This window comes from Arachis duranensis, chromosome 8 (assembly GCF_000817695.3).
Source record: "Arachis duranensis cultivar V14167 chromosome 8, aradu.V14167.gnm2.J7QH, whole genome shotgun sequence".
NCBI classification, from domain to species: Eukaryota; Viridiplantae; Streptophyta; class Magnoliopsida; order Fabales; family Fabaceae; genus Arachis; species Arachis duranensis.
The window spans coordinates 22,228,866-22,236,701 of NC_029779.3; positions in this window are offsets into that span (position 1 = coordinate 22,228,866).

Below are 7,836 nucleotides of genomic sequence, written 5' to 3' on the forward strand. Positions count from 1 at the left end.
ACTGGTTTTTTTTTACGTTGTGTTGACCGATTTTTTTCCATTTTTTTTCAGTTTTTTTTGTTACGTTGTGTTGACCGGTTTTTTTCCAGTTTCTTTCCATTTTTTTACGTGGTGCTGACCGGTTTTTTTTCCATTTTTAGGTTGTGCTGACCAGTTTTTTTTTTATACGTTGTGCTGACCCTTGTTCTTTAAATGACGCTATCCAGAGGAGGACACCTAAAGGCGAGCCGTAATGGCCTCATCTTCGGCAAGCTCCTCCAATTTTTTTTATGTTGTTCTGACTGGTTTTTTTTCCAATTTTTTTTACGTTGTGCTGACCAGTTTTTTTTCCAGTTTTTTTTTGTTTTTTTTATTTTACGTTGTGCTTATCGGTTTTTTTTTTCATTTTTTTAGGTTGTGCTGACCGGTTTTTTTTATTTTTTTTACGTTGTGCTGACCCTTGTTCTTTAAATGACGCTATCCAGAGGAGGACACCTAAAGGCGAGCCGTAATGGCCTCATCTTCGGCAGGCTCCTCCGATTTTTTTTCGTTATGCTGACCGGTTTTTTTCCAGTTTTTTTCGTTGTGCTGACCGGTTTTTTTTCCAGTTTTTTTTGTGCTGACCTTTGTTCTTTCAATGACGCTATCTAGAGGAGGACACCTAAAGCCAAGCCGTAATGGCCTCATCTTCGCCAGGCTCCTCCGATTTTTTTTTTAGTTGTGCTGACCGGTTTTTTTCCAGTTTTTTTTTACGTTGTGCTGACCCTTGTTCTTTAAATGATGCTATCCAGAGGAGGACTCCTAAAGGCGAGCCGTAACGGCCTCATCTTCGGCATGCTCCCCCAATTTTTTTTTACGTGTGCTGACCGATTTTTTCCAGTATTTTTTTTACGTTGTGCTGACCCTTGTTCTTTAAATGACGCTATTCAGAGGAGGACACCTAAAGGCGAGCCATAATGGCCACATCTTCGGTAGGCTCCTCCGATTGTTTTTTACGTTGTGCTAACCGGTTTTTTTTTTCCTTTTTTTTACGTTGTGCTGACCGATTTTTTTTACGTTGTGCTGACTGGTTTTTTTTCCAGTTTTTTTCAGTTTTTTTTGTTACGTTGTGTTGACCGGTTGTTTTCCAGTTTTTTTTTCATTTTTATACGTTGTGCTGACCCTTATTCTTTAAATGACGCTATCCAGAGGAGGACACCTAGAGGAGAGCCGTAATGGCCTCATCTTCGGCAGGCTCCTCCGATTTTTTTTATGTTGTGCTGACCGGTTTTTTTTCCAGTTTTTTTTTTACGTTGTGCTTACCGGTTCTTTTTAAGTTTTTTTTTGTTTTTTTGTTTTTTTTTATTTTTCGTTGGGCTTACCGGTTTTTTTCCATTTTTTTTTTTAGGTTGTGCTGACTGGTTTTTTTATTTTTTTTACGTTGTGCTAACCTTTGTTCTTTAAATGACGCTATCCAGAGGAGTACACCTAAAGGCGAGCCGTAATGGCCTCATCTTCGGCATGCCCCCCGATTTTTTTTACGTTGTGCTGACCGGTTTTTTTTTCAGTTTTTTTTTACGTTACGTTGTGCTGATCGATTTTTTTCCATTTTTTAGGTTGTGCTGACCGTTTTTTTTTATACGTTGTGCTGACCCTTGTTCTTTAAATGACGCTATCCAGAGGAGGACACCTAAAGGCGAGCCATAATGGCCACATCTTCGGTAGGCTCCTCCGATTGTTTTTTACGTTGTGCTAACCGGTTTTTTTTTTCCTTTTTTTTACGTTGTGCTGACCGATTTTTTTTACGTTGTGCTGACTGGTTTTTTTTCCACCAGTTTTTTTTGTGCTGACCCTTGTTCTTTAAATGACGCTATCCAGAGGAGGACACCTAAAGGTGAGCCGTAATGCCCTCATCTTCGGCAGGCTCCTCCGATTTTTTTTCGTTATGCTGACCGGTTTTTTTCCAGTTTTTTTCGTTGTGCTGACCGGTTTTTTTTCTAGTTTTTTTTGTGCTGACCCTTGTTCTTTAAATGACGCTATCCAAAGGAGGACACCTAAAGGCGAGCCGTAATGGCCTCATCTTCGGCAGGCGCCTCTGATTTTTTTTTTTACGTTGTGCTGACCGGTTCTTTTCCATTTTTTTACGTTGTGCTGACCGGTTTCTTTCCATTTTTTTAGGTTGTGCTGTCCGGTTTTATTTTTTTTACGTTGTGCTGACCCTTGTTCTTTAAATGATGCTATCCAGAGGAGAAAACCTAAAGGCGAGCCGTAATGGCCTCATCTTCGGCATGCCCCCCGATTTTTTTTACGTTGTGCTGACCGGTTTTTTTTTTTACGTTGTGCTGATCGATTTTTTTCCATTTTTTAGGTTGTGTCAATTTTTTTTACGTTGTCCTGACCGGTTTTTTTTTTTACGTTGTGTTGACCCTTGTTCTTTAAATGATGCTATCCAGAGGAGGACACCTAAAGCCGAGTCGTAATGGCCTCATCTTCGGCATGCCCCTTCGATTTTTTTTACGTTGTGCTTACCGGTTTTTTTCCAGTTTTTTTTTACGTTGTGCTGACCCTTGTTCTTTAAATGACGCTATCCAGAGGAGGACACCTAAAGGCGAGCCGTAATGGCCTCATCTTTGGTAGGCTCCTCCGATTTTTTTTTACGTTGTGCTGACCGGTTTTTTTCCTTTTTTTTACGTTGTGCTGACCGGTTTTTTTTATATTGTGCTGACCGGTCTTTTTCCAATTTTTTTCAGTTTTTTTTGTTACGTTGTGTTGACCGGTTTTTTTCCATTTTTTTACGTTGTTCTGACCGGTTTTTTTCCATTTTTTAGGTTGTGCTGACCGGTTTTTTTTATACCTTGCGCTGACCCTTGTTCTTTAAATGACGCTATCCAGAGGAGGACACCTAAAGGTGAGACGTAATGCCCTCATCTTCGGCAGGCTCCTCCGATTTTTTTTCGTTGTGCTAACCGGTTTTTTTCCAGTTTTTTTCCGTTGTGCTGATCGGTTTTTTTTTCCAGTTTTTTTTGTGCTAACCTTTGTTCTTTAAATGATGTTATCCAGAGGAGGAAACCTAAAGGCGAGCCGTAATGGCCTCATCTTCGGCATCCTCCCCCGATTTTTTTTTACGTTGTGCTGACCTATTTTTTTCCAGTTTTTTTTACGTTTTGCTGACCCTTGTTCTTTAAATGACGCTATCCAGAGGAGGACACCTAAAGGCGTGTTGTAATGGCCTCATCTTCGGTAGGCTCCTCCAATTTTTTTTTACGTTGTGCTGACCGATTTTTTGTCTAGTTTTTTCTTACGTTGTGTTGACCAATTTTTTCCAGTTTTTTCCTTTTTTTTACGTTGTGCTGACCGGTTTTTTTTCCATTTCTTTAGGTTGTGCTTACCAGTTTTTTTTTTTTTACATTGTGCTGTCCGATTTTTTTCCATTTTTTTAGGTTGTGCTGACCGTTTTTTTTATTTTTTTTATGTTGTGCTGACCCTTGTTCTTTAAATGACGCTATCCAGGGGAGGACACCTAAAGGCGAGGCATAATGGCCTCATCTTTGGCAGGCTCCTCCGATATTTTTTTCGTTGTGCTGGGCGGTTTTTTTCCAGTTTTTTTTATAGTTGTGCTGACCGATTTTTATCCATTTTTTTTTGCTGACCCTTGTTCTTTAAATGACGCTATCTAGAGGAGGACACCTAAAGGCAAGCCGTAATGGCCTCATCTTCGCCAGGCTCCTCCGATTTTTTTTTTAGTTGTGCTGACCGGTTTTTTTCCAGTTTTTTTTTACGTTGTGCTGACCCTTGTTCTTTAAATGATGCTATCCAGAGGAGGTCACCTAAAGGCGAGCCGTAACGGCCTCATCTTCGGCATGCTCCCCCAATTTTTTTTTTACGTGTGCTGACCGATTTTTTCCAGTATTTTTTTTACGTTGTGCTGACCCTTGTTCTTTAAATGACGCTATCCAGAGGAGGACACCTAAAGGCGAGCCATAATGGCCACATCTTCGGTAGGCTCCTCCGATTGTTTTTTACGTTATGCTAACCGGTTTTTTTTCCTTTTTTTTACGTTGTGCTGACCGATTTTTTTTACGTTGTGCTGACTGGTTTTTTTTCTAGTTTTTTTCAGTTTTTTTTGTTACGTTGTGTTGACCGGTTGTTTTCCAGTTTTTTTTTCATTTTTATACGTTGTGCTGACCCTTATTCTTTAAATGACGCTATCCAGACGAGGACACCTAAAGGAGAGCCGTAATGGCCTCATCTTCGGCAGGCTCCTCCGATTTTTTTTATGTTGTGCTGACCGGTTTTTTTTCCAGTTTTTTTTTACGTTGTGCTTACCGGTTCTTTTTAAGTTTTTTTTTGTTTTTTTGTTTTTTTTTTATTTTATTTTTCGTTGTGCTTACCGGTTTTTTTCCATTTTTTTTTAGGTTGTGCTGACTGGTTTTTTTATTTTTTTTACGTTGTGCTAACCTTGCTTTGCTACTGACCATTTTTTTTAACGTTGTGCTGACACTTGTTCTTTAAATGACGCTATCCCGAGGAGGACACCTAAAGGGGAGCCGTAATGGCCCCATATTACGTTGTGCTGACCGATTTTTTTTCAGTTTTTTTTTACGTTGTGCTGACCCATGTTCTTTTAATGACGCTATCCAGATGAGGACACCTAAAGGTGAGCCATAATTGCCACATCTTCGGTAGGCTCCTCCGATTTTTTTTTACATTGTGCCGACCGGTTTTTTTTCCTTTTTTTTTTACGTTGTGCTGACCGGTTTTTTTCCAGTTTTTTTTGTAGGTTGTGCTGACCCTTGTTCTTTAAATGACGCTATCCAGAGGAGGACACCTAAAGGCGAGCCGTAATGGCCTTATCTTCGGCATGCTCCCCCAATTTTTTTTACGTTGTGCTGACCGATTTTTTTCAGTTTTTTTTTACGTTGTGCTGACCCTTGTTCTTTAAATGTCGCTATCCAGCGGAGGACACCTAAAGGCGAGCCATAATTGCCACATATTCGGCAGGCTCCTCCGATTTTTTTTTTACATTGTGCTGACCAGTTTTTTTCCTTTTTTTTACGTTGTGCTGACCGGTTTTTTTTACGTGGTGCTGACCGGTTTTTTTCCCAGTTTTTTTTCAGTTTTTTTTGTTAAGTTGTGTTGACCGATTTTTTTCCAGTTTTTTTCCAATTTTTTACGTGGTGCTGACCGGTTTTTTTTTACGTTGTGCTGACTGGTTTTTTTCCATTTTTTAGGTTGTGCTGACCGGTTTTTTTTTTATACGTTGTGCTGACCCTTGTTCTTTAAATGACGCTATCCAGAGGAGGACACCTAAAGGCGAGTCGTAAGGGCCTCATCTTCGGCAGGCTCCTCCGATTTTTTTTTATGTTGTGCTGACCAGTTTTTTTATTTTTTTTACGTTGTCCTGACCCTTTTTCTTTAAATGACGCTATCCAGAGGAGGACACCTAAAGGCGAGCCGTATTGGCCTCATCTTCGGCAGGCTCCTCCAATTTTTTTTATACGTTGTGCTGACCCTTGTTCTTTAAATGACGCTATCCAGAGCAAAACACATAAATGCGTGCCGTAATGGCCTCATCTTTGGCAGGCTCCTCCAATTTTTTTTTTGTGTTGATCGGTTTTTTTCCAATTTTTTTTTACGTTGTAATGACCAGTTTTTTTTACGTTTGCTGACCCTTGTTCTTTAAATGACGCTATCCAGAGGAGGACACCTAAAGGCGAGCCGTAATGGCCTCAACTTCGGCATGCTCCTCCGATTTTTTGTTTACGTTGTGCTGACCGATTTTTTTGCAGTTTTTTTTATGTTGTGCTGATCCTTGTTCTTTAAATGACGCTAACCAGAGGAGGACACCTAAAGGCGAGCCGTAATGGCCTCATCTTCGGTAGGCTCCTCCAATTTTTTTTTACGTTGTGCTGACTGGTTTTTTCCCTTTTTTTTACATTGTGCTGACCTTTTTTCTAGTTTTTTTTGTTACATTGTGTTGACCGGTTTTTTTCCAGTTTTTTTCAATTTTTTTTACGTTGTGCTGACCTGTTTTGTTTTTTTTACGTTGTGCTTACCGATTTTTTTCCATATTTTAGGTTGTGCTGACCGTTTTTTTTATACGTTGTGCTGACCCTTGTTCTTTAAATGACGCTATCCAGTGGAGGACACCTAAAGGCGAGCCGTCATGGTCTCATCTTCGGCAGGCTCCTCTGATTTTTTATTTACGTTGTCCTAACCGGTTTTTTTTCCAGTTTTTTTTACATTGTGCTTGCCGGTTTTTTTCCAGTTTTTTGTTTTTTTTAGTTTTTTATTTTACGTTGTGCTTACCGGTTTTTTCCATTTTTTTAGGTTGTGCTGACCGGTTTATTTTTTTATTTTTTTTAACGTTGTGCTGACCCTTGTTCTTTAAATGACGCTATCCAGAGGTGGACGCCTAAAGCCGAGCCGTAATGGCCTCATCTTTGGCAGGGTCCTCCAATTTTTTTTCGTTGTGCTGACCGGTTTTTTTCCAATTTTTTTACGTTGTGATGACCGATTTTTTTGTTTTACGTTGTGCTGACCCTTGTTCTTTAAATGACGCTATCCAGAGGAGGACACCTAAAGGGGAGCCGTAATGGCCTTATCTTCGGCATGCTCCTCCGATTTTTTTTTACGTTGTGCTGACTAGTTTTTTATCAGTTTTTTTTGTTACGTTGTGTTAACCGGTTTTTTTCCAGTTTTTTTCCATTTTTTTAGGTTGTGCTGACCGGTTTATTTTTTTATTTTTTTTTTACGTTGTACTGACCCTTGTTCTTTAAATGACGCTATCCAGAGGGGGACACCTAAAGGCGAGCTGTAATGGCCTCATCTTTGGCAAGCTCCTCCGATTTTTTTTTAGGTTGTGCTGACCGGTTTTTTTTCCAGCTTTTTTTCGTTGTCTTGACCGTTTTTTTTTCATTTTTTTAGGTTGTGCTGGCCGGTTTTTTTTTTTGTGCTGACCCCAGAGGAGGACACCTAAAGGCGAGCCGTAATGGCCTCATCTTTGGCATGCTCCTCCGATTTTTTTTACGTTGTGCCAACCAGTCTTTTTTCAGGTTTTTTTTTTACGTTGTGCTGACCCTTGTTCTTTAAATGACGCTATCCAAAGGAGGACATGTAAAGGCGAGCCGTAATGGCCTCATCTTCGGCAGGCTCCTCCGATTTTTTTTTTCGTTGTGCTGACCGGTTTTTTTTTCAGTTTTTTTTACATTGTGCTGACCCTTGTTCTCTAAATGACATCCAGAGGAGGACACCTAAAGGCGAGCCGTAATGGCCTCATCTTCGGTAGGCTCCCCCGATTTTTTTTTACGTTGTGCTGATCGTTTTTTTTTTCCATTTTTTATACGTAGTGCTGACCGGTTTTTTTTTACCGTTGTGCTGACCGTTTTTTTTACGTTGTGCTGACCGGATTTTTTTCATTTTTTTAGGTTGTGCTAACCAGTTTTTTTTACGTTGTGCTGACCCTTGTTCTTTAAATGTCGCTATGCAGAGGAGGACAGCTAAAGTCGAGCCGTAATGGCCTCAACTTCGGCAGGCTCCTCTGATTTTTTTTCGTTGTGCTGACCGGTTTTTTTCAGTTTTTTTTTTTTACGTTGTGCTGACCCTTGTTCTTTAAATGACGCTATCCAGAGGAGGACACCTAAAGGCGAGCCGTAATGGCCTCATCTTTGGCATGCTCCTCCGATTTTTTTTACGTTGTGCCAACCAGTCTTTTTTCAGGTTTTTTTTTTACGTTGTGCTGACCCTTGTTCTTTAAATAACGCTATTGATGAGCGGATAATTTATACGATTTTTGGTATTGTTTTTAGTATGTTTTTAGTATGTTTTAGTTAGTTTTTAGTATATTTTTATTAGTTTTTAGTTAAAATTCACTTTTCT